At 46.0% G+C, this 26984-nt stretch overlaps 1 long non-coding RNA gene across 2 annotated transcripts; it reads right to left on the reverse strand.

Annotated features, from left to right (window-relative positions):
• Window positions 1–215: 215 nt before the first annotated feature.
• On the reverse strand, window positions 216–26905 carry LOC136676244 (uncharacterized). Of its 2 annotated transcripts, none has more exons than XR_010796267.1 (4): window positions 26772–26905; window positions 26563–26673; window positions 25633–26313; window positions 216–311 (listed from the first exon to the last, which is right to left on the reverse strand). It is a non-coding gene; the product is annotated as an uncharacterized lncRNA (long non-coding RNA). The 2 variants fall into 2 exon arrangements; XR_010796268.1 differs by lacking the exon at window positions 216–311 and adding an exon at window positions 14659–14784.
• Window positions 26906–26984: the final 79 nt, after the last annotated feature.

The raw sequence follows: 26984 nt of genomic DNA on the forward strand, positions 1-26984 counted from the left end.
CGTTGTGACTCGGTGATTCAGTGGGTAAGACGTTCAATGGATAGTTTAAAGCTTCTTCCAGAAAAGGTACCTTTACTTCGGCTTGACTTATTATTTCACCAAAAAGAACAGTACATTCCCATGAGGAAGTACGGGATCCTAGGCCCTCCGTGTCTAAGCACGTCTTTGGTGACTGAGTGAAGAAGAAAAAGGTGTTCATCAAGGTGCTCACTTACCTCTCAGTGTGTGTTTGTTGGGCCAGAGAAACCAAGGCAACAGCAGCAGGTAAAGAAGGTAAACTAAAGAGAGGGCGTTGTAGCGGAATATACACGCTGTGGGAGAGAGGAGAAGAACAGGAGGTTAATAGACGTCCTAAAGGCATGGAGAACATATATTAAAAGGAGAAGACATTTTTTACAAAACACCAAAGACAATTTATCAGAAGTAAATATTTATAACTTTTCATCAAAAAAAGGAACAATTCCCATGAGATGAAGAATCAAACTGAACCAGTTTATGCTTCATAGAGTGGGTCCCCTATAAGGGGCAGACATGTTTGCAGAATCTCTGGTGCAGCTAGGCCACTAGGTGCCAGTTTTACAGCTGTTAATTGGAGAAATAATCATGTTGTTTGACAGCTACCTGTTATCATTCAATAGGTTGTGGGTTCGCTCCGGGTGACTGTCTGTGAAGAGTGTGGTGTGTTCTCCCTGTGTCTACGTGGGTTTCCTCCGGGTGACTGTCTGTGAGGTGTGTGGTGTGTTCTCCCTGTGTCTGCGTGGATTTCCTTCGGGTGACTGTCTGTGAGGAGTGTGGTGTGTTCTCCCTGTGTCTGCGTGGGTTTCCTCCGGGTGACTGTCTGTGAGGTGTGTGGTGTGTTCTCCCTGTGTCTGCGTGGGTTTCCTCCGGGTGACTGTCTGTGAGGAGTGTGGTGTGTTCTCCCTGTGTCTGCGTGGGTTTCCTCCAGGTGACTGTCTGTGAGGAGTGTGGTGTGTTCTCCCTGTGTCTGCGTGGGTTTCCTCCGGGTGGCTGTCTGTGAGGAGTGTGGTGTGTTCTCCCTGTGTCTGCGTGGGTTTCCTCCGGGTGACTGTCTGTGAGGAGTGTGGTGTGTTCTCCCTGTGTCTGCGTGGGTTTCCTCCGGGTGACTGTCTGTGAGGAGTGTGGTGTGTTCTCCCTGTGTCTGCGTGGGTTTCCTCCGGGTGACTGTCTGTGAGGAGTGTGGTGTGTTCTCTGTGTCTGCGTGGGTTTCCTCCGGGTGACTGTCTGTGAGGAGTGTGGTGTGTTCTCCCTGTGTCTGCGTGGGTTTCCTCCGGGTGACTGTCTGTGAGGAGTGTGGTGTGTTCTCTGTGTCTGCGTGGGTTTCCTCCGGGTGACTGTCTGTGAGGAGTGTGGTGTGTTCTCTGTGTCTGCGTGGGTTTCCTCCGGGTGACTGTCTGTGAGGAGTGTGGTGTGTTCTCCCTGTGTCTGCGTGGGTTTCCTCCGGGTGACTGTCTGTGAGGAGTGTGGTGTGTTCTCTGTGTCTGCGTGGGTTTCCTTCGGGTGACTGTCTGTGAGGAGTGTGGTGTGTTCTCCCTGTGTCTGTGTGGGTTTCCTCCGGGTGACTGTCTGTGAGGAGTGTGGTGTGTTCTCCCTGTGTCTGCGTGGGTTTCCTCCGGGTGACTGTCTGTGAGGTGTGTGGTGTGTTCTCCCTGTGTCTGCGTGGGTTTCCTCCGGGTGACTGTCTGTGAGGAGTGTGGTGTGTTCTCCCTGTGTCTGCGTGGGTTTCCTCCGGGTGACTGTCTGTGAGGAGTGTGGTGTGTTCTCCCTGTGTCTGCGTGGGTTTCCTCCGGGTGGCTGTCTGTGAGGAGTGTGGTGTGTTCTCCCTGTGTCTGCGTGGGTTTCCTCCGGGTGACTGTCTGTGAGGAGTGTGGTGTGTTCTCCCTGTGTCTGCGTGGGTTTCCTCCGGGTGACTGTCTGTGAGGAGTGTGGTGTGTTCTCCCTGTGTCTGCGTGGGTTTCCTCCGGGTGACTGTCTGTGAGGAGTGTGGTGTGTTCTCTGTGTCTGCGTGGGTTTCCTCCGGGTGACTGTCTGTGAGGAGTGTGGTGTGTTCTCCCTGTGTCTGCGTGGGTTTCCTCCGGGTGACTGTCTGTGAGGAGTGTGGTGTGTTCTCCCTGTGTCTGCGTGGGTTTCCTCCGGGTGACTGTCTGTGAGGAGTGTGGTGTGTTCTCCCTGTGTCTGCGTGGGTTTCCTCCGGGTGACTGTCTGTGAGGAGTGTGGTGTGTTCTCCCTGTGTCTGCGTGGGTTTCCTCCGGGTGACTGTCTGTGAGGAGTGTGGTGTGTTCTCCCTGTGTCTGCGTGGGTTTCCTCCGGGTGACTGTCTGTGAGGAGTGTGGTGTGTTCTCTGTGTCTGCGTGGGTTTCCTCCGGGTGACTGTCTGTGAGGAGTGTGGTGTGTTCTCTGTGTCTGCGTGGGTTTCCTCCGGGTGACTGTCTGTGAGGAGTGTGGTGTGTTCTCCCTGTGTCTGCGTGGGTTTCCTCCGGGTGACTGTCTGTGAGGAGTGTGGTGTGTTCTCTGTGTCTGCGTGGGTTTCCTCCGGGTGACTGTCTGTGAGGAGTGTGGTGTGTTCTCTGTGTCTGCGTGGGTTTCCTCCGGGTGACTGTCTGTGAGGAGTGTGGTGTGTTCTCCCTGTGTCTGCGTGGGTTTCCTCCGGGTGACTGTCTGTGAGGAGTGTGGTGTGTTCTCTGTGTCTGCGTGGGTTTCCTTCGGGTGACTGTCTGTGAGGAGTGTGGTGTGTTCTCCCTGTGTCTGTGTGGGTTTCCTCCGGGTGACTGTCTGTGAGGAGTGTGGTGTGTTCTCCCTGTGTCTGCCATACCTAAACATAACTAACACACTAGCCCAAGTAACTTATTAACAGGACACCTTGGGGCTATTCAGATTTCATGAGTACTGCTCATGGTCACAGCAGCAGTGTTGAACTGGTGGGAGGGTACGTATATCAGAGCTGTAATAGCGTCATTGCTGTCCCAGTGGCGAAGAAAGTTCAGGAATATCAGCTTTACAAAGATAATATCAGCCTCTCCAACCCTATTTATTATAATAACATAAAACTCATGGCCATGACTCCCACTCACAGTGTTTCCTATAAGATGTTACTGTACTAGCCATGTTCAGCTCCATGCTCTGGATCCCAAACCCAACTCCCACTCCTCTGTAAGGTACCGGACATAAGCATTCACATCTAAACCATAATGTGATATAAACTCATGTCCAGCAGCACGTTCTCCACTCCTGCACCAGTCCCTGTCCTGTACAGTGTCCCTCGTTCCAGTCGAGCTGGTCAGCAAATGGAGCGAGTCCACTCTGCAGATTCCTCTGATGAGGTTAAAATCTCACTGGCCCGTGTGATCACTCAGATACAAGCTCCCTCCTGAGAGGACCACGTGCAAAGTATTTTGGGACAGTGGCCAATGCTTTGAAGAGCTGCCAATGTAGAGAGTGAACCCTGCTCTCTTTCTCTCTCTCACTTCCATTTCTGCTTTTATTTTATCTCCAAATCTCCCTGTTCACTCTGTCCTGCCCTTATCGGAACACACCAGCAGCTTTTAATCTTCTGTATCAGCAGCATGTGTCCAGTTACTGCAATCACTACTGCACTACAAGCTGATTCTACTTAGAGTAATATAACAATGATAAACAAGAGAGAAAGAGGTCGATGCACTGATCTGAAAATGGCGGACGACCTGCATCAATTTACAATCCATTTTTTTAAGTGAGAATTGATAACAATTGTTAATGATAATTGAAAGAGTCTCAGTTGTGGGTGGCATTGTGTGTTTGAGAGAAAGCCTGGGTCAGCTCTGACTCGACTACAACAACACGGTTCATAGAGAACTGGCTAAAAACACAATAACTTTCCTAAGTTTCTTTAAAGGAGTTAAAGGCCTGAAGGAAACCTTGCTACACACTAACACACTTCAACATGAACTCAGAGCCCCTGCTCAGGAGGTAATTCTGGTTTCACCTGACGTTATAGCAATAATAACGGAGGATAAACAGATGAAGTGAAATTGTTCTGTCTGTTGTGGATCTTCTCCTCTTTCTCTCTCTCCTGGCCTCTCTCTCTCACTCTCTGCCTCTCTCTCTCTCCCACTCGCTCTCTCCCCCTGCCCCCTCTCTCTCTTTCTCCCTGCCCCTCTCTCTCTCTCTCTCTCTCTCTTTCTCCCTGCCTCTCTCTCTCACTCTCTGCCTCTCTCTTTCTCCCTGCCCCTCTCCCTCTCTCTTTCTCCCTGCCTCTCTCTCTCTCTCTTTCTCCCTGCCCCCTCCCTCTCTCTCTCTCCCTCTCTGCCTGCCTCGCGCTCTCTCTCTCTCTCTTTCTCCCTGCCCCCTCCCTCTCTCTCTCTCTCTGCCTGCCTCGCGCTCTCTCTCTCTCTCTCTCTCTCTTTCTCCCTGCCTCTCTCTCACTCTCTGCCTCTCTCTTTCTCCCTGCCCCTCTCTCTCTCTCTCTCTCTCTCTCTGCCTGCCTCACGCTCTCTCTTTCTCCCTGCCTCTCTCTCACTCTCTGCCTCTCTCTTTCTCCCTGCCCCCTCCCTCTCTCTCTCTGCCTGCCTCGCGCTCTCTCTCTCTCCCTGCCCCTCTCTCTCTCTCTCTCTCTCTCTCTCTCTCTCCCTGCCTCTCTCTCACTCTCTGCCTCTCTCTTTCTCCCTGCCCCTCTCCCTCTCTCTCTCTCTCTGCCTGCCTCACGCTCTCTCTCTCTCCCTGCCTCGCTCTCTCTCTCTTTCTCCCTGCCTCTCTCTCTCTCCCTGCCCCCTCCCTCTCTCTCTCTCTCTGCCTCGCGCTCTCTCTCTCCCTGCCTCTCTCTCTCTCTCTCTTTCTCCCTGCCTCTCTCTCTCTCTCCCTGCCTCTCTCTCTCTCTCTCTCTCTGCCTGCCTCACGCTCTCTCTCTCTCCCTGCCTCGCTCTCTCTCTCTTTCTCCCTGCCTCTCTCTCTCTCCCTGCCCCCTCCCTCTCTCTCTCTCTCTCTGCCTCGCGCTCTCTCTCTCCCTGCCTCTCTCTCTCTCTCTCTTTCTCCCTGCCTCTCTCTCTCTTTCTCCCTGCCTCTCTCTCTCTCTCCCTGCCCCCTCCCTCTCTCTCTCTCTCTCTGCCTCGCGCTCTCTCTCTCCCTGCCTCTCTCTCTCTCTCTCTTTCTCCCTGCCTCTCTCTCTCTCTCCCTGCCTCTCTCTCTCTCTTTCTCCCTACCTCTCTCTCTCTCTCTCTTTCTCTCTCCCTGCCCCCCCCTCTCTCTCTCTTTTTCTCCCTGCTTTGCTCTCTCTCTCTCTCTCTCTCTCTCTCTCTCTCTCAGCTGCCCCACTCCTCACCTCTCCTCACACTGTAATCCTTTCCATTACACAGCTCTTACCCAAAAACTCTCGGACACTTTCGGCCATTCTCCACACATTCCTGTAATTCGGAGAGGCAGTCGGCTCTAGACTAAACCCAACTCACTGATTAAAGCCCCAGCTTTTTAGAAAGGTCAGTGTGCACAGACAGGTCCAAGACAGAGCCACTGCATTAGGGCGAGAGTTCAAACTGGACACATGACTCACACTAACACGGACACAAAGTGGAGACAGAAGGAGCTGGCGATATTTAGCTGAGCAGTCATACTAAAGTCGCACTACACTCCTCTCTCTCTCTCACACACACACACACACACACACACACACACACACTGCACTCATTGCCTTTAGGAAATTATGGTAATTTGGGGACTGGAAAAACCAACAGCCAAGCCACAACTCCAGCCCATCACACACTCGCCTAACACAGCATCCTGAAGAATGTGAATAGTGTGTGTGTGTGTGTGTGTGTGTGTGTGTGTGTGGATAGGACATATGTATGTACACGGTGTCAAAGAAGGGTCTCTCACATGGCAAACGGCAGAAACAATTCTGGGTGATCAAAGCTACAATATGCAAATGAGCGCTCAACACTTCAAATGAGACTCCAATGAGCCAATCACAGACGGCGGTTGGGGCGATTCGCTGTAAACATTATATAAAAAATATCTCCACCAAAATGATGCAAACTAAAGCCGACCCACACCACATCATGGAACTGGCTTGTACCTCACTCACACTCATACTCACACAATCATGGTTTGGAACAACAACAACACAAGGGGGAGCTGTTTCTTACTTATTTATATGTAGAAACTGCTCCATGTTAATATCTCTTTATTACACATCCCAACTGCCATAAGCAGCAATTTATACAAAGATTTGCTCCGATGATGGGATCGCTTTTAAACCTTTTCCCTTCAAAATACCATCACTCTTCTAAGCAGCAGCAGCTGTGACCCCTCGCTCCACCCTGCAGCCAACAATTTATAGGTTCCCACGTCAGTTTATACAAACACAGACGAGAAATACACTGGAAACTTGGATTAGAAACATTCTACACTGCCATTCTGAAGTGGCCCTGTGACTGCTTATCTTCAGATGCAGGCAGGAATGCAGTCTTACGTTGACGAGCCCTAGGTATTTGACCTATATATATCTCTGGTAATACACACGAGCGTAAAACTCTTTATTAATGCTACTCTCCACATTCACACTGTCCTTCGGGGGTGTTTAAACAGCCCGTGTTCCATTTTTACCAGCTGACCGGAGAGCACTGATGTTTACTGTTAGTCCAAAGCTTTCTCCACACTAAACCCTGAAGATAGATACAGTTCCCAGAGCTGTACTCTGTAGACGATTTGTCTGAAAAACCTGTCAACACACATTACACCCAAACGCTGACTGTGATAAACACATTCTCTCCCAGCACTTAAGCACTCAGGACAACGTCTTCCACTTCGACTCTGCTCCGAGACGGTTTCTGGACGCGCCTCGCCGTCGCCGGACACCGAGGACAGAAAAACACATGCTCCTGACCGCAGTGTGTGTGTAATGACTGTGTGTTACAGTGTTGACAAGGATGATGTAAGGGGAAGTTGCACGGTCTCCACAGCTGCCCATGTTTACGCTCCTGTCTCGAAGAACGGTGACTATCGCCGTGACTACACTGTACACCCAGCTCATCCAGGGACTCTTCTGAATGTTATCAGCGGGGAGGCTGTGTATATCTCTGTGTATCATACAAACTGTGTTTCTGTGCAGGGTCAGACCTAATGAGTCGCCATACTTTCCGTCACCATCCACTGACTATTGAGCGCTTCAGAGCTCATCTGGGAAATGTCACAGAGACGAGTCGTGTCTGACCGAACCTGTTCCTGGAGAATGTAAACGTCTGTCTTCAGTGAGACAGACACACACACACACACACACACACACACACACACACACACACACACACACACACACACACACACACACACACTTCAGACCAGAGACAATTAAACAAGAGTACGATTACACACCTACACACGCTCGATAATCTCATAAACACACCAGAAACACGACAGACTCAAACACTGACCTCACTACACAGGCATCAGAGAGAGAGGTGTGTGTGTGTGTGTGTGTGTGTGTGTAACTCAGACTGTTTCACATTCTTTTGAACATTACGAAGTGCCTCAACCTCCAGCAGTGTGCAGGATCCACCAGGACGTTGCGACAGCTCACTCTCCACACATCAGCTTTTAGGTAGAGATGCGACAGCACAAAGCAGCCAATGCATGCACATGGAGGAAACCCATGCAGACACAGAGAAAACACCAAACACACCTCACTCAAAGAGAATGACCAGAAAAAGACCTCTCTCTCTCTCTCTCTCTCTCTGCCCCCCCCCCTCTCTCTCTCTCGTACAAACAGCTTCCTTAGTTTGCCACACGACACAATGGCAAACAATCCTTAACAAACCAAACCAGCCACAAGAAAAGAATTACAGCCTCCTCTCCTGGCCTCAGGAATGCGTGCTTGTCAGGGCTCACTAACACTGTGTGTGTGTGTGTCTAGATGTTTGTGTGTGTGTGTGTGTGTGGGGTGTAGGGCAAGAGGCAGGGCGCTGGCAAAATAAATAAGAGATTACAGATTAACCGTCGAAAAAACAGATGATGTAGACACCTCTTCTAAAGAGTTAAAGGTACAGGATGGACTCCTCATTCCTTCAGCACACAGCTCCTCTGCTGCACACCACAGTGGTGGGATTAGTTTGGCACTGGGCCTGGTGACGACCTGCACACGCACAACTGTTCCATTGCAATCCTATTGGTTAGTGCCTTTCTGAGGAGCTGTAGAAGCTGCCTTTATGATTTTTATATGGACAATGACTTTCATATAGTGATGTAAAATAGACAGATAGATAGAGAGATAGATAGAGAGACAGACAGATAAAGTCTGCTTACTGGCACACAGAGAGAGAGAGAGAGAGAGAGAGAGAGAGAGAGAGAGAGAGATAAAGAGAAAGAGAGAGTGAGAGAGTCACTTCCTCTAACACATCCTCTGTGGTACAAAACAAACCTTGAAACAGAGACTGAAAACAATGAGTGAGAAGCAGCACAGAAATCAGCAACAAACTCTAACTCTAAACACAGTCGTCTTTCGGCCTCTCAGGCTTCAAATGAAACAGTTATAGACAAAGATTAATGATTAATTCATGTTTATATCGGAAATTAAATGTAACAGTGTCTGCAAGTTTTATCAGTGGGGGGTATATAACCTGCGAACCAATCAGAAACTGCCATTCACACCTGTGTCTAGACATCACAACCACAGAGAACTGACTGTGTCTTAGTTACACTCGGGCCTTTTTCTGTGTTCTGTCCACAAGAAAACAGAGTTTTATTCATTCATTCATTATCTGTAACACTTATCCAGTTCAGGGTTGTGGTGGATCCAGTGCCTACCTGGAATCATTGGGCACAAGGCAGGAATACACCCTGGAGGGGGCGCCAGTCCTTCACAGGGCAACACACACCACACTCCTCACAGACGGTCACCCGGAGGAAACCCACGCAGACACAGAGAGAACACACCACACTCCTCACAGACAGTCACCCGGAGGAAACCCACACAGACACAGGGAGAACACACCACACTTCTCACAGACAGTCACCCGGAGGAAACCCACGCAGACACAGGGAGAACACACCACACTCCTCACAGACAGTCACCCGGAGGAAACCCACGCAGACACAGAGAGAACACACCACACTCCTCACAGACAGTCACCCAGAGGAAACCCACACAGACACAGGGAGAACACACCACACTCCTCACAGACAGTCACCCGGAGGAAACCCACACAGACACAGGGAGAACACACCACACTCCTCACAGACAGTCACCCGGAGGAAACCCACGCAGACACAGGGAGAACACACCACACTCCTCACAGACAGTCACCCAGAGGAAACCCATGCAGACACAGGGAGAACACACCACACTCCTCACAGACAGTCACCCGGAGGAAACCCACGCAGACACAGGGAGAACACACCACACTCCTCACAGACAGTCACCCGGAGCGGGAATCGAACCCAGTGTTTTCAGTGTTGTGTTGTTTTCGGTCAAAACTCACACAAAGAGCAGCATGCGTCTTCTTTTTACATTAGCAGCCTGCTAACACGGCACAGCAGTGTTCATGCTAGTTTACCTGGACCCTATTCCTTTTACATTTACAGAAAACAAACAGAAACTAAATCTACAGAACAATTCAGAGAACAATAACACAATTAGCCATTCCCCCAAATTGTGAAGCCCTAGCTTTAAGTGATATTCAATCTCTGTCTCCTACCAGCACCGCCCTAAACCTCCATCAGCCTCCACCTATCTGTGCAACTGTGAGACCAAAGGCCCAGCCATGTGTTCTAGAGTGATAACACCATACCCACTATCCCGCGAAACAAAAGAGGAACAACATCTCTGTCATCTGCCCATTAAAGCCCAGTAGAGTCTGAACCCACACTCCAGTGAAGGTCTTACTTAAGTGAAAAGCAGCCAGGCAAAAAAAACTATTTGAAGTCTAGTCATAAGACGAATAAAGAAAGAAAGCAGTGAAGTGTCACAACATCTAGCAGCTGTCAGTTGAAGTTTATATTCTTAATCTGATGAGCTTTTAGTCGAAAATAAACTGCTATAATTTAACACCAACAAAAACCTGAACTCTTCAGACGTCCGCCTCCATTCACCACAACTGTGAACAATTCTGACGGCGAGTTTCTCTCCACAGCAGAGCACTGCAAACACAAGTCTTATCCACTTTGCTTACGCCTTAATTATTTCTTTATTATTATTAATGTTATTCTTATAAACAGTGGCCTGTGTTTTGTGACGTGTTTTAAATATCAGGAGACAGAAGAGAGAGAGAGACGAGAGAGACAGGAGAGTGAGAGAGAGAGACATTATTGTGCAGTGTGAGAGAGCAGCTGGGTGAAGATATTGCACCATCTTGGCCCAGTCCTCTTCTCTGGCACAGACACAGACACAGCAATGTGAAACAATTTTCCACAAAACAGCTAGAAACAAAAGTAGCATTGAGTCTGATCCCTGCGTTCAAACCCAACAAACACCTGCCCCCAACTCTCCCTCACTTTTATACCGACCCCCCCCCCTCCTCCTCTATACACACACACACACACACACACACACACACACACACTCTCACTTTAACACTCTCACTTCAACATTTACGCTTTCTCTCTTTAGAGACAGTAACAACTTACATTCATGCGAAAGCTATTAACCCTTAAACTCCAATGTCCACAATTATTTTGGACAACTACAAAATTAAAAATTATAATCAAATCCCTTCCCACTCTCTTTTTTTATTATCCCTCTCTGTCTCTCTCTCTGCCCTCTCTCTCTCTCTCTCTCTCTCCCTGTCTCTCTCCCTGTCTCTCTCTCCCTGCCTCTCTCTCTCTTTCTCCCTGCCTCTCTCTCTCCCTGTCTCTCTCTCTCTCCCACCCTGCCCCCTTTCTCTCTCTCTCTCCCTGCCCCCCCCCTCTCTCTCTCTCTCTCTCTCCCTGCCTCCCTCTCTCTCTCTCTCTCTCTCCCCCCTCTCGCTCCCTGCCTCTCTCTCTCCCTGTCTCTCTCTCTCTCCCACCCTGCCCCCTTTCTCTCTCTCTCCCTGCCCCCCCCCTCTCTCTCTCTCTCTCGCTCCCTGCCTCCCTCTCTCTCTCTCTCTCTCTCCCCCCTCTCGCTCCCTGCCTCTCTCTCTCTCCCTCCCTCCCTCTCTCTCTCTCTCTCTCTCTCGTAAAGTGCAGTAGAGAGTAAAGGCTTGTTGAAGCGAGTAAGGAATGCAATCCTGCACAAGGAAACATGTTCCTATCACCCCCTGTATTTTTCCAATAAAAAAAACAAAAAAAAAACACAACAACAAACATCAAAGGTGTTCATAAACCATTCGTACGAGTTCTGGGCATGCTCAGTGTGCCCCCTGTTTAAAAGGAGGGGCTGATAGAGGGCCCTCTGCTTTATCTAACACTGTCACATGTCACCATCGACAAAACCCCTTCACACTGAGACAGTTTACGTTTCACTCATCGTGGAGCTGTATGATCTCCATAGAAACACGTGAAATGGAATGAGACGCACTGAAGCAGCTGCATATGAACGTAATCAAATACAGCACTGCTCCAACACACAGCAGAGAAAGCTACACTGTCGGGAACATTGTGACTGTCACGGCACCCTCAAGGGAATATATTCAGTACCTTTAATTAGGGAAAGTAGAAGGTGTTTCTGAAGTACAGCTGCTTTAATATGATTGGAAGCTTTGGAGGTCTACAGTCTAGACGTGTGTGTGAGAGGGCAACAGGTGCAACATAAACACACACACGTACAGATACTATATGTACAGAGCAGTGTCTCTCTCCAACACGTCTGAGTGTCAGCTTCATCTGTTTTTCTCTCTCTCTCTCTCTCTCTCTCTCTGCGAACAGATTGCTCTTTAATGACCGCAGCCCTCAGCTCGTATCACGTTCTCCTGAGAGAGTCCCGCGCTGGCCCCCCACACCTGCCCTCAGCTGACAGCGAGGAATAAACGATAGGTTTTAAATGAGCGGCTGGCGTCAGAGGATCGCCATCTCCATCTTCTCCAAACACTCTGGAGCTGTGAGGGTCAGCAAAGGTCAATGAGCCGGGGGGCAGCTCTTATTTAGAGGTGGAGAATATATAGATAGGTTATTATTATCGTAATTATTACTGTGAGAAGTCATACATCCAGGGTCCATATTGCTAAGATATAACAATGTGCTATTTATGAACACGGTCATTAAACTCAGTGTCATCCCTTTTAATTTCCCAGGATGGTCAGATGGGCATTATATTACTGACTCGTGTGGTTTCATTGGGGCAGTCAGTGGATTCTGAGTTAAGTGAGTGCCAGGGTCTCAAGGGTCTCCTGGTTTCATACCTCACTCTGAGTCACTGTCTGTGAGGAGTGTGGTGTGTTCTCCCTGTGTCTGCGTGGGTTTCCTCCGGGTGACTGTCTGTGAGGAGTGTGGTGTGTTCTCCCTGTGTCTGCGTGGGTTTCCTCCGGGCGACTGTCTGTGAGGAGTGTGGTGTGTTCTCCCTGTGTCTGCGTGGGTTTCCTCCGGGTGACTGTCTGTGAGGAGTGTGGTGTGTTCTCCCTGTGTCTGCGTGGGTTTCCTCCGGGTGACTGTCTGTGAGGAGTGTGGTGTGTTCTCTCAGTTTCTGCGTTGGTTTCCTCCGGGTGTTACAGAAAATTAATGAAAGATTAACGTCCACCGTTAGAGAGATTATTTTCAGAAATTTTGAATTTTACTGTTGTTCTGGACTGACTGTGGACACTGTGACACCTGGTTACCATCAGCACTATTGGAAAGAAATCTGAATCTCCACAATAAACCATTTTACATCAAACCAAAGCACTCCAGATGATTCTAGAGCTCTTCGACTCAAAGAAAACAAGCTCTTCGGTGCATCCCTCTCTATTCTGTATCTCAGTTTTGGGAATAGTGTTCTTTCCCTCTCTCTCCAGTCAGACCTGGCAAGAAAAAGAACAGTTCATAAACAAGCATCATCTCAGGAAAGCACATCAACACTTCATCTCCACACACACACACACACACACACACACCACAACCATCACACAAACAGCGCCCCCAAAATGTCTGCAGAAGCCTTTGTATGGCATTGTCATTACAGAGCTGCAGTTAAACCTGGTAAACACCACATGACGTACGGACACCAGCGCCAGCTTTCCATCACGACCCCTGCCCAGCTCAGCTATTAATCACAGCAGTCACAGCAACTGACCATTAGCACCTTATTAATCACAGGATTGTTGAATTACTATCTTCTTTTCAGGCAGTGACCGGTTAATGTGGGGCTGGAGTGTGTGTGTGTGTGTGTGTGTCGAGGGCGACAACCTGTTTTTCCACATGTCAATGTATTTCTTAGATAATTTATATTCGGAAAAGGAAAGGGTCTTCCACCAAATTTCAAAAAATGTCTTCATAATACAGTTATTAAGATGTAAATGAAGATGTTCACCAATGTCTAAGGCATCAGACGGTGTTTTCAGAAGCAGCACGTATAAGAACTCGCCCTGAGGAGAGTTGAGTATTAAACTCAGGCAAATAACATAAAAAAGACAAGTTTATTTCCTTAAAGATCAAATATATCATTGTCTCAGACATTGAGAAGACAATTTAATATCAATTTCAAAGTATTTTCATTTGACTTTGCCCTTCTTTATGAAAATGGATCATACGTGTCCTCAGGAACATATATATAACTTGAGTTTAATGATAATTTTTCACTAGAAATGACATAAATCACATTTATCTCCACACTGTAGAGAAGCCCATGTGCTCCGTGAGAAAGTTTTAGTCTGAATTCAGCCTCAGAATCATTCCAGGCTTTAATTACAGACCGCGCTAAAGCCAAGCTCCATTTGGTGGAAAAGAAGTTAATGATTTTTGATATCGCTGCTTGTGTGTGTGTGTGTGTGTGTGTTCTTTCTGTATGGACTGTCAACATTTGATCTAAGGGAGCAGGTGATATCTTGCGTAGTCATATATATGTCTTACTGCCTCCGTCATGTGGCATGTTTGATTCTCAATGTTTCCACACCCTATACACACTCTCACATGTTGTTACACACACACAATGTTTATCTGCTGGATTTAACATATTGGTTTAAAAATAATAATTAAACAAATGTGTGTTCATAGAATATTCTAGCCTTTTTTTTCCATTGTTAAACTCAGCAAATAAAAAGTGTGCGTTTTAAAGATGCGTCCTTATTTCCAACTAGAAAATCATTCATTCATTATCTGTAACCCTTATCCAGTTCAGGGTCGCGGTGGGTCCAGAGCCTACCTGGAATCATTGGGCGCAAGGTGGGAATACACCCTGGAGGGGGCGCCAGTCCTTCACAGGGCAACACAGACATTCACACACACCTACGGACACTTTTGAGTCGCCAATCCACCTACCAACGTGTGTTTTTGGACTGTGGGAGGAAACCCACGCAGACACAGGGAGAACACACCACACTCCTCACAGACACTCACTATTTATATGGCTGTGTTAATTTGTTGTATTGGTTGTACGGGGTATCGACCGATACGCAAATTTTATGTATCGTATCGGAACTGAAAAAGTCTGATCGGTGCATCCCTTTTAAAGTAAGCCTTGTTAACTGTATGTTGTACAGTTTAATTACTGGAATCATGTTCTGAATCTCAATCTATAGAAAGTGAATATTCACTTTACATTTGATAATACTTTTTTAAATTTACAATATTACCACACAGTACAAGATCACAGTGATTTAATCGTACTCTCTATAGAATACATACACTGCCTAATTACAACAGTACACACATTACTACGTGAAAGGTTCAGGTCTCAATCTGCAGGACATCCTCAGTTTCCTGTGAAAAGGGAATAAGATAAAAGCTTCAGAAAAAACCCCAGAAGAAATCTTAAGCGTGATCTTTTTCTTCTCTCTTCACCTGATAAAAGTGATGAAAAAGGGACTAGACCCTGAACGTCACTCTGTACCACACTGACCTCAGATAATCACACAGAATCCATCTGAACTGGAGGACATTGTTTTCAGTGCTTTAATCGCTTAGTTCCAGTGAAATCGCCTGCAGAAGGACTCTTGGCTGACCACGAGGGGCTAAACGGACCAATAGAAATGCTCCAAAATGATTCATTCATTATCTGTAACCCTTATCCAGTTCAGGGTCACGGTGGGTCCAGAGCCTACCTAGAATCACTGGGCGCAAGGTGGGAACACACCCTGGAGGGGGCGCCAGTCCTTCACAGGGCGACACACACTCACAACTATGAAGTCGCCAGGGCCCTGGAGCTGTGTGACTGTGACACCACCTGCTGCTCAAGATACCTACTCCACTGTTTACTAAACTCCTTCATTCCAAAGGCATCCATTGTTGTTGACCAGACAACACAGGGCTTGTTCACTACCTGCTGATGAGCTGGACCAATCAGAAGCAACCAGACACTTGTGTTGTTTCATCACAGCCATGACTCACCGTCTTTTTCAGCAACTCCGTGCTCAAGCTGTTGCCCCAGGTAAAAGTGAATGTGGACCTGGACCTGGATTCATTCTAAATTCACTGCAGGGTAAATCAGTGTCACGGGGTTTGACCCTTGTTCGACCAAGAGCCAGAACCCTTCTCAGCTCCCGACCTCAGAACCGGCTGCACAGGAAGTGAGTAACAGTCCCACACTCACGCCAGAGGAATGGATGCTCACAGTAGAACAGGAAACCATTCAGCGCTAACAGAAGCACACAGCTGTGTCCTCACAACACACAGACAGAAAACCACACACACACACACACTCCTCCTCCCTGGAACACACTCTAACCCACCTGAATGTGCTGTGGCAACATTTACTGCATTCTTCCTCACATATTTCACCCTGTATTTCGAAACAAGATCAACACAGACCAGCCCTGATAAACACGGCCAACTCGTCCCTAAGGCATTACACTGCCTTTTTCAATTCAAAGAACACAGTTCCACTGCACCACAGACCAATTCTCTGGAGCTTTACACTCCTCTAGCCCACAATAGACACTGTGCATATGGCCTTAGGCTCTAGGGTGTGCATTTCAGTAGTGGTGTCCATCAGGAGTTTCCACTCTTAAAGACTAAGCAGCAGCGATATGAAAGTGTCAAACAAATAAATACAGTGGTTGAGTTCCTAACTTGTGTTTATTGAGAGTCAGAAAACATGTTATTTCTTACTAATTGAAGGAATAAGGTTTAAAAGACTGTTGATCCCCGCCCCCGACGGTGTTGGGAAACTCTAATAGGCGTCTTGCCTGTGACGTAGATGGTGGACAACACTCTAGAAGCTGCACTTAATTTAATGCAAAATGACGAAAAGGTGTGTTGTTTTTGGCTGCAATCATTCAATGTACAGTGGGACATCTGTGAACAAATGGCCCAAAGATCCCAAAATATCCAGAAAATGGACTAAATTTGTCAACTTTAAACGGACACTTTGGAAAGGACCCTCCGCTCACTCCGTTATCTGTAGCTCATTTCACTGGCGCTTTTCCAACAATATGGGCATGTAAGGACACCAACGAAAGGTGTTCAAGAGCCTCTGTAACATGGAGGTAAACAGGGTAAGGACACTCACTTCGCCTGTTTTAGTTGGTGTTAGTTAACGTTAGCTTGACTCGCTAAACTCGGTGCTCAGATTATACTCGGCTACGTAGCTGCATTACGGAGGTTTATAGTGTCGGATGAATTCGACTTCGATCACATTTACAAGAATAACGGTACCTCTACATTTGAGTTTAGCTTATTGCTAGGCTATTGTCATGAATAATGTTGGTTATTTAGCTAGATACTGTCATAACAGTCAGTCATAACGGTGTTTTACCACGGCGTTGTTCAGCTGTTGTCCACCAGTGACGCCACGGTCGCGTTCAAGAATTTCCGTAGCGAGCTCGGGTTTTTCTGTCAATTTAATAAAATTGTCAGTTTTGAAGCAAATTAAGCTGCTATTTTCATTTTAATTCATACTTATATCTGTCAGTAACTACAATAATGTGGAATATTCATGGAGGTCCATTAAGTGGTGCTTAGCCTTTAAAGAGCTGAATATACAGGGAATAAAGCATAAATTTAAAGACCTGACTCTATTTCTTTTGCTAAAGTCTGAACCTGCAGGAACACTACTTCTGATTGTGAAACACTTAAAATAACACACAACCGTATTCATCTGTGAAGCACACAACACGAGAGCCAAACTGGCTTAGACGCTAAAAAGCAGATTACCTTTTAATTAATTTGATTAACGACCTTCTATTGAATTTAACATTGATTTACCCTTTGTCCCTTTTGGCTCTTTATGGTTTTGCTTCATCAGACAATCCAAATCATACACACGTCCAGGACTAGATATTATTATCAAAACATTCACCTAATCATTTCCTGTGGTTTATATTACCATAGTTTTGTAAGTAAAGACGACTTTATGCCCATGTTGTGTCCTGAAAGCCTTCTTTAATAGCTGTGATGTGCTGGTGGTGTTTCGGTCTTGTTTTAATCACAGAGCAGTCTCCGTTCATTTCTGGAATTCAGGAAGGCAGTCCTAATAGTACGATGGCGCGGGTAACCTGCTGCGGTCGCGTCTGTTGCACTCACCTAACCCCTGTTTATGTGAGTGTACAGACGGAAGCTAATTTCGCTACAATGTTGTACTTGTATAACTTTGTATGTGACAATAAAGATCTATCTATCTATCTAGTTCCCAAGTCTTTGGTTTTCCTGACACTTACATTTCTTTGGGAAGTAGACAGAGATTCAAAGAAAAGCACAACTGTTACCATCCATCAGCTGTGAAGATGCTCAAATCAATAACACACTAAAACAGACTCCAACAAATAGTCTACACACACCAAAGGAGGTCAGACAGTCGAGGGACTGACCACAGATGATTATATAAACACGTTAAATATATACGTACGAATTAAAAGGCCGATTGGATAGAGAGCAAGAAAGAGGTGGGGGAGAGAGAGAGAGAGAGAGAGACAGAGAGAGAGAGAGAGAGAGAGAGACTGGTCATCCAGGGAGGAGGGGGATGTCAAACTACACCCTGCGGGAGGAAGCGGTAACAATACTCTGTGTTTTTTCAGCTTAGCAAACGATGACCAGTGGAAAAATCAGGTAGAATTCCATCATAAAACTATCCCTCTCTTACACACACACACACACACACACACAACAATGAAGTCATTTAAACAAAGCAACCTTTCAGTTGTTGGTCTCCCTCAGCACGACCTACATCCTGTTTTGATGGAAAAAAAAAATAGGGGCAGCCGTTCCAGGAGAGTAAACCCGGCAGCGGGCCCTTACCCCGGCTCTCTGGAGCCCTGCCGAGAGTCCACACACACTGGAGGCATTTCGTACGTGTGTGTGAGCACTGCCCTGAGACGACCGCCTCAGGCAGCATGCAAAAACACACACAGACACACACGCAGACTTGTGGTCAGTAATGTTACAAGATCTCCTCAAATCTGACAGCAACAAGAGGTAGAGGTCTGCATGGGTTTGCATTTGTAGACAAGTCCCGACCTATTAGACAAGACTCTGAGACATGAGCCACCCCTGCACCAGCCCAACCCCAGACTATAGCTGAACCTTCACTTTAACTGGAGTGATGGAACTTATCCTTTGGGATTTGCTGGAATACCGTTTGTAAATAATAAAACAAATAACACCATCTATTTAAACCCCCACCAATGTTCCCGTGGCTGCCATCACGCTGACACAGCAATGTTTCAACATCTAATTACAAATCCTTCACGGAGGAGTAGAGACTACTGAAGCAGGGAGAGGCAAACTCCTTATTAACAACATTCGATTCGGAAGAACGATGCTGGGTGAGCGTTGTCAACAAACCAATGGCCACAGAGAATATACTCCTCAGTGCGTAGCTTCTTCTGGTGTGTGTCGACCAAGATATCCACTGTGAGGTGGACTAGGACCAACCAAAATGACTTCAAACAGGTGGTAATCACAGGCATGCCGGGGCCTGAGGACGCTGAGGGGGAGCGTTTTTCTCTCCGTCGGTCTGACCTCCAGTTTCTGCTGATTTTTTTTTTTTTCTTGTGTGCTGGGATTTACTACAGCACCCACATCTACTGCCGCCCACAGGACTAAACACGTCTGGGCATAGTGCTCGCTCCTGCTGCCACGAAGACAAGATAAACCTTCTGAGAGTCAGCGCTGGGGCCTGCTGGTTCCCTCCCTCACATCAGTCTTGCTTGGGCAATCATAGCATTGGTAACAAAAACACACACTCACACTCACACACTCTCACACACACACACACACACACACACACACACACACACACACACACATTCTCTCACACACACACACACACACACACACTCACACTCGATACAGTGGTGTGCAACTACGGAGAGGTTCTTTAAACAACCAGAAGAGAGGTGGTGAAAAGATTATCTGGTGACTTTTAAAAGGAATAAACAGAAATATTGATAATCCATACACCACTGCTGTTTATGATCTTTATTACAAACTGGAAGCTAAATGCAACTGAGGCCTTTGGTGATTGGGTTAAAGATGGTCTTGGGAATTGCTCTCGGAAAATATGAATATCCAAAATACACTTAAACAGAATAAAATAACCATTTATGTGTTTAATAAAATCTGCACTCTGATTGGCCAAAAACGATAAACACATCACGGTCCTTCTCCCTCATTGTCCCATGTTTAAACACTAGTTTTTTCAACAGTCTCACATTAATGATGCCTTTTCCCCTGCTTGCTTCATTATGGTTTGTATTTTATCACGTCACCAAGACCTGGAACTGGAACTGAGCAAGGCACCTAATCCCTAACTGCTCCCTGGGTGCTGGAATGGCTGCCTGTCATTGTGTGTGTGTGTGTGTGTGTGTGTGTGTGTGTGTGTGTGTGTCTCCCTGCTTTAACACACCCACTGCAGCTCTGAGAGTTCAGATGTGTTGGGAGAAGGGAGAGCGGTGAGTGTGCAGGGGAAGGGCGCCTCCAGGACCAGGGTTGAGAAACACTGGCCTAGAGGAGTGCACACTCCTTCAGATGAATGTCTTCTGCTACTTTATGATGCACCTATTAACTGAGCACGCCCACTCTGCAGAAGCTTCAAGGGACAGCATACTAAGGGCTTCTCTAAAGCAGCTGCACATGAGTCTCATCTCACCATGTCCAATGCCAAGCCCTGGCTAGAGAGGTATAAATCCCCCAGCACAGGACCATCACTTTGGAGTGCACCAAGCTGAAATACGGAGCTACGCGATCGATCTGAAGGTCACGAGGGGTCAGAAGAGACACTACTGAATGAAAACAAACCTGCGATAAATCAGACGCTCCCCTCAAAGAGCCCGGAATCTACCCTGGGTCCGGACCAAAGAATTTGGGTCAAGTGTGAATTCACCCTTCCACCCTCCAGCAGGTTTCAACATGTTTCTAAAAAAGGACAGAAACATCAAACTCCTGTTTACACAGCGTCGGGAACGGAGCAGAACCCAGCCGTTAAAGTAACGCCCGCTCGAGTCGTAGAAGAATGACATCAAAATAAACAATAAACTCTGGCATGCCGTTAATGGAAAAGGGGATTAGGACTTTATAAAAAGAACTGAAATCACAAATCTCATCCCAAACGGCTTCAGAACAAAACGATTAATCACTCGGCTGATTACATTAGCAATGATTAAACACATCAAAGGAATAAAGACAATGAGGAGACAGTGCAGTACAAATTCTTGGCTTGATCTGAAGGACAGATCCAGGGTGCGTTTGGATCCTTTCTCTAGTTTTAAAAAGTTGTGTTAAAGGAACACTGTGGAATATTTTTTACAGAAAAACTTCAGCTTCAAAATCATTGTGATGCTCCACTGAGCTGAGAACAGAGCCTCCGTCACTGCTACTCTGGGATCAGCACTGCGGAAACTGCGCTATGTAATTAGTAGTCTTTCAGACGCAGCTCTAAAAATACCTGGGATCCCCCAAGAGGAGGTGAAAAGGACCAATATGAGTGTGTTGACGTGCTCTCTGAAGCGTTTCATCCCACTTTCCATCCTCGGTCTAACCTCAGCCACGCTGCAGCCTGAGAGCTGGAGTCACCGGCCTCGTGGACACAGTGACCCATCTGTTATCCCCAGCTTCTCCTAACACACACAGTCTTGTAAATCTGTTCTTGTGGGGAGTTTCCACAGTCTTTCGTATGTGTGCCAATGCTGCTGAGCTTCACATAAACAACCCCTGACACAACAGTTTAATCAAGTATAATCTGCTAAGTATGTAAAGTATTAACATTTTTTGAGGGATATCCTTTTAACTCCAATACATTTCACACCAAAATGTCCTAATGCTTTCTGGAAGATGTGGTCAAGCCAAAAATTCATTTTCCATAAGTTTTACAAAAACATAATAGATTTTAACTAATAAACCCTTCAAAGGACACCTACTAAGTGTGAAAAATACACACTCCAGCTTAAAGGCTAAGCACCACTTAATGGACCTCCATGAATATTCCACATTATTGTAGTTACTGACAGATATAAGTATGAATTAAAATGAAAATAGCAGCTTAATTTGCTTTAAAACTGACAATTTTATTAAATTGACGGAAAAACCCGAGCTCTCTACGGAAATTCTTGAACGCGACCGTGACGTCACTGGTGGACAACAGCTGAACAACGCCGCGGTAAAACACCGTTATGACTGACTGTTATGACAGTATCTAGCTAAATAACCAACATTATTCATGACAGTAGCCTAGCAATAAGCTAAACTCAAATGTAGAGGCACCGTTATTCTTGTGAATGTGATCGAAGTCGAACTCGAATTCATCCGACACTATAAACCTCCGTAATGCAGCTACGTAGCCGAGTATAATCTGAGACACCGAGTTTAGCGAGTCAAGCTAACGTTAACTAACACCAACTAAAACAGGCGAAGTGAGTGTCCTTACCCTGTTTACCTCCATGTTACAGAGGCTCTTGAACACCTTTCGTTGGTGTCCTTACATGCCCATATTGTTGGAAAAGCGCCAGTGAAATGAGCTACAGATAACGGAGTGAGCGGATGGTCCTTTCCAAAGTGCCCGTTTAAAGTGGACAAATTTTAGTCCATTTTCTGGATATTTTGGGATCTTTGGGCCATTTGTTCACAGATGTCCCACTGTACATTGAATGATTGCAGCCAAAAACAACACACCTTTTCCTCATTCTGCATTAAATTAAGTGCAGCTTCTAGAGTTGTTGTCCACCATCTACATCACAGGCAAGACGCCTATTAGAGTTTCCCAATGGTCTTTTAAACCTTATTCCTTCAATTAGTAAGAAATAACATGTTTTCTGACTCTCAATAAACACAAGTTAGGAACTCAACCACTGTATTTATTTGTTTGACACTTTCATAGAGCTGCTGCTGAGCCTTTAATATTACAGCAGGTAAAAGGATCTAATTCAGTCTGAGAACGACTTTCTGCTAAAATGGACGGGATGATCCCATTTCCTACGAACACAATCCTGGCTGTGAGTTGAGTAAAACATTCAGTTAGAGAGATTACATCTCAGAGACAACACCATGCCAGGGAAGCCACACTGAGGACCACACACAGCGAGAAAACTTTAAAGGCACAGGTTACTCCTAATGAGAACAAGCCACGTCCATTCTTTGCTCATGAACAGGTCGTTTTACAGCTACTCTCCACAGACTAAAGTATCAATGACTATGAGGTATTCAATTTCCCAGAGGTTGTTAAAAGAAAAGACAGTCCGTCATCTCTCTGGACTGCCCCCCTGACTGTTTTCCTGATTCTAACCCAATCATTTGTGTGAATGACTTGATTTGTGCTGTAACAGTGAAGACCGCACTGGAGTGAAACCTCTGACCACACGTTAGGCCGAGACAGGCAGCAGGGAGGGTCCCGAGTTCACTTGCTTCCTGTAAGTCACGAGGCCCATGTGACAACAGAAGCCACATGTCACACCAACACGCTGTCAGCAGTCTACCGCACGGGTTCATTCAGGCCTCCAAAGATACTGCTTCTGTGTGTGAAACAACTGATTTCCACTGCATCACATTTTACAGGACTTTTATTATGAAGAGAACAGAGTTCACTGTATACGTTTACATTCAGAGCTGCCCCAGAGAGCATGAAGATGTGGGCCACTTCTGGGTGAGATGCAGGACTGCTGTCCCACGCTTGTGATGACACACAGCTTGTGAACCACAATTGGTCCATACATTAAAAATGCTAATTTGACCACACGTCACAAATCAGACCTCGCAAAAACATGGCTGTGCCGAGCATGTCTACTGGATATGAGCCGACCTTGGCCCACAGACATGACACCTGTTGACACGTGGCCCTTATTTTGTGTTGATATGGCCCTTATTGCAAGTAGGGGCCGCCCACTCAAGCGCCATCAACCATGTCATGAAAATGGAGGATGTGGGCCTAAATATTTTAGCTACGTGGGTGAAAGCTAATCTAGCTAAAAAGCAAAAGGAAGATAATGTGGTTTCAGAAACTATACACCGCTTTTGTCAGTTATATTGACATTATCTAGTGTCAGAGACTACACAAAACAAGCCTATTACTTTACAGCTCGACACGGATGTGAGCTAATGTGATGATTTAGCCATGCTAGCATAATGCTAACCGGTGTCAATGAAAAAATATAATGGTGCCTGTTTACAAAAAGAACTGTTCATACATTAGTCCCTGTATTTTCAACATAAAATGTAGTGATATCTACAAAATAAGTACAAATCTAGGTTTTGAGAGGATAGCCACTCTTTTAACTTAGCCATGTGTTTACATCTCGTATTTATAGCTTTTGAATACAACGTCCGGCACCACGCAAACAAGACTATTAGCGATGTGTTTGATTTAAGCACACTACAATAGTGCAAACTGCTGTTAATAACAGGACTGAAGATCATGTGACCCCTGTTCTAAATGAAGCACACTATAGAACCCACAACAGGCCCAGTATTTTCAGACGTGTCATCCAATACATAAAAATACCATCACGTCACAGTGTTAAAAACCACAAAAGCACAACTACCGAGGTTTGAATCAAGTGTGTGATGAAGTATATTTACATTTATAGAATACTGCTATCTATAGGAACTGAGAGAATATGTAGAATTCATGATTCTATTCGTATTTTAGCAAAATGTACAACCAAAGGTCTGCAAACAAAGCTTTTACAGCACGTAACAACAGAAGGGGCCACTCTGGAGCAGCTGCATGAGCATTATTTCACCATGCCCAATGCCAAGTGCTGGACTGAGGGGTGTAAAGCCCACCAGCACTGGTCTGCAGAGCAGTAGTGGTGTTTGGGATCCAGATCTAATTATCAGTATCTAACCTTAGTAAAGTCATTGTGGCTGAATGCAATCTGACCTCCCCCCCCTCCCAGAAATGTTCCACCATTCCCAGCACAGTAGAAGCATTCATGGCAGCGACGAAGGGACAGGGAGTCTGTCTATAGGAATAATAACAGGACGTGTGCCTAAACGTTCCAGCGAAAGTAAAAGGACAGAACAGCTGTGCTGCATGCTCAGGGCAGTAAGAGTGAGGTGTGTATGGTTGTTGGTTGTTGAACTGGCAGCAGCAGCAGCTCCAGTCTAACATTAGCCCCAGAGGAAGCCTGGTCTTAGGGCGGGACTTGCTTTAGAAAATAAAACGATAATCACATTAAAGTATGACATTAAAAAGAGTGTTGAATCAGGAGAGTGAGTGCAGTCCAAAAAAATAAAAGCTGTGGAAAACAAACCAGAGACAGCTGTCAGGAACATGTTCCACAGCAAACACAAAGAACTGGGAACTGGAACAGCATTCTTCCAAAACGAACAATTCAGCCTTTTCTATCCACGGCTGTGTCCAGTTTAAAATGAGCCACAGAACTATTCTCCGAGTTCATCCAGAGACAGAGGCATTCAGGAGAAACACAAAACATCTCCAACCTATGATTTACACCACTTTTAAACGTTTAAATAAAACTGACTAAAGTTTAAAACTGATTAAAGTTCACATCGTGTGTTGTGTGAATGTAAAGTTACATTGGGAAACCACAAACATACTTGGATACGATGTAAGTTTTACGTAGAAATACTTTACGAACGATAACAACTCAATTCTGTTTTAAATATCTAACGTCTGACAGATCCGTGACTATCCATCTTCAGATGCAGTTAAAATTTAACCTTTACAGCTTCCACAAACAGGCTGAGACCTAGGAAGCTGCAGAGCATCAGCATCATAAATCAAAACGCTCTCTGCTGTGAAACAGATCTCTCTACTTTTATCAAAGTCTTTTAAAGCATTTAGAAAAGTGATTTCCCACAAAAGAGATCAGCTACGGCTCCTCCATCCCCCAGAGAAGCGGTGACCAGCGGCGCCTTAGAGCCGTGTTACTTTAATAAATTATGAAAATAGTCAGAGGATCTGATCAAACTAGTTTCTACCTGTTGTTGATATATTTCTCATAAGACACTGAAGATTTAAGCTTTCGATTAATCAACACCATAATCAAGTCTCTTCTGACACCTACTTTACGAGACAATGGCGATTAGGATGATGATGATTTGCTAAACAACCATTAACAGGATTAAGGTCCACCGCTGCACTGATCAAAGACCTGAACTCCTGAACGTCAGGAAGATTAAGAGTGACATGTCACATGTTGTGTGTCTGAGGTGTTTTACCTGCGAGCAGAAACGCTGGCAGCAGAAAGCAGTAGAGCAATCCACATCCCAGCAGGAGCTCCATTAGAGAGAGAGGGGACTCTCAGCAGTGTTATACTGCCATTTGCTTCCTCACAGGGCGAAGAAATAATCCCCAAACACAAAGATTAATCATCACGCTCTGGAAAAGCACCAAGGGCAGCACGGCAGGTGAAAAGAACCAGAAAAACACATTCCGAAAAGTACTTCAACTTATTCTAGTCTACATCCTTGTTTTCCAAGAAAAAGAAAACAACTTGGGCATTGACCATCTGTTGATCAGCGCTCTACAGGGGTTTATCTCTTATTTCTGGAGCTATAAGTTCAAAACGGTGTGGTCTCACACTTCTGTCCGAGGTTTGGTCGTTCTCTGTGAAGCAGTCGAAGCGGTAGACGCTGTGTGGAAAAAGTGATTCACCAGACGTACAGTCACTCAACTCAACTTTCTTCAGCTCCACACTCAGAGGGAATAGAGAATGAAAAAAAGAGAAACATTTTGACACTCCCCCTGACTGGGGCTGAGAGAAAGTCTGTGAAACATTTCAGCACCAGCAGCGTGTTCGGCTTAAAACAACAAACTCAAAGGAGGAGGTAGAGCGGTGTGTCCAGTGTGTCCAGTCTGCCCTCACAGGCTCAGGGTTGACCACCTTCACACTCCTTAACCTGGAGGAGGAAGTGAAAGTAGACACCTTCAGTAACTGCAGCAGGGTCCAAATGACAGGTTTCAATGATGTTTTTTATATGGGGAATACAAGTACAAACCTCTACAGGGAAATGTAAAATATAAACAAGGTATGTGCATAAGTTATGGCATGAGTACCACTAAATAAACACGTTTAAATGCCCTAGAGAGTATGTAATCACTTATAAACATCAACATAACATGTGTGTGTAAACATGAAACACCACTACCTTCGATTGTTCACAGCTCCACTCAGAACCAGGGCAGTGTGAGGGTAAACTAAGTCCGACCAAGTTTAGTTCTCCACTCCTGTCCCAGGCTGATCACACGCCACGTGTGACCTACACAACACACGCCGTCACGCCGGTTACTTATTAGTTTCATAAAAAGTTCATAGGGCAACTTGACAGTGTGTGAACTGTGTTAAACGGTTACTTACTGTTTTAAAAAGCAACGCTGAAGAGTCGTGTTCCAGTGCCTCTCCTACAAAACATTCCTCCGGTTTCTCTCCTGTGTGTGTCTCCACTGCCTTCACTCTTATCTGAAACACTGGGTTTTGGCGCCCTCTGGAGGAGACCCGCTTAATGACGTGCTAACTTGATGTGATAGCAGACTGTAAATGCAAATGGTTAAAAGCAAATAAAAAGTAGTT

The sequence above is a fragment of the Hoplias malabaricus genome, chromosome X2 (genome assembly GCF_029633855.1).
Source record: "Hoplias malabaricus isolate fHopMal1 chromosome X2, fHopMal1.hap1, whole genome shotgun sequence".
NCBI lineage: Eukaryota > Metazoa > Chordata > Actinopteri > Characiformes > Erythrinidae > Hoplias > Hoplias malabaricus.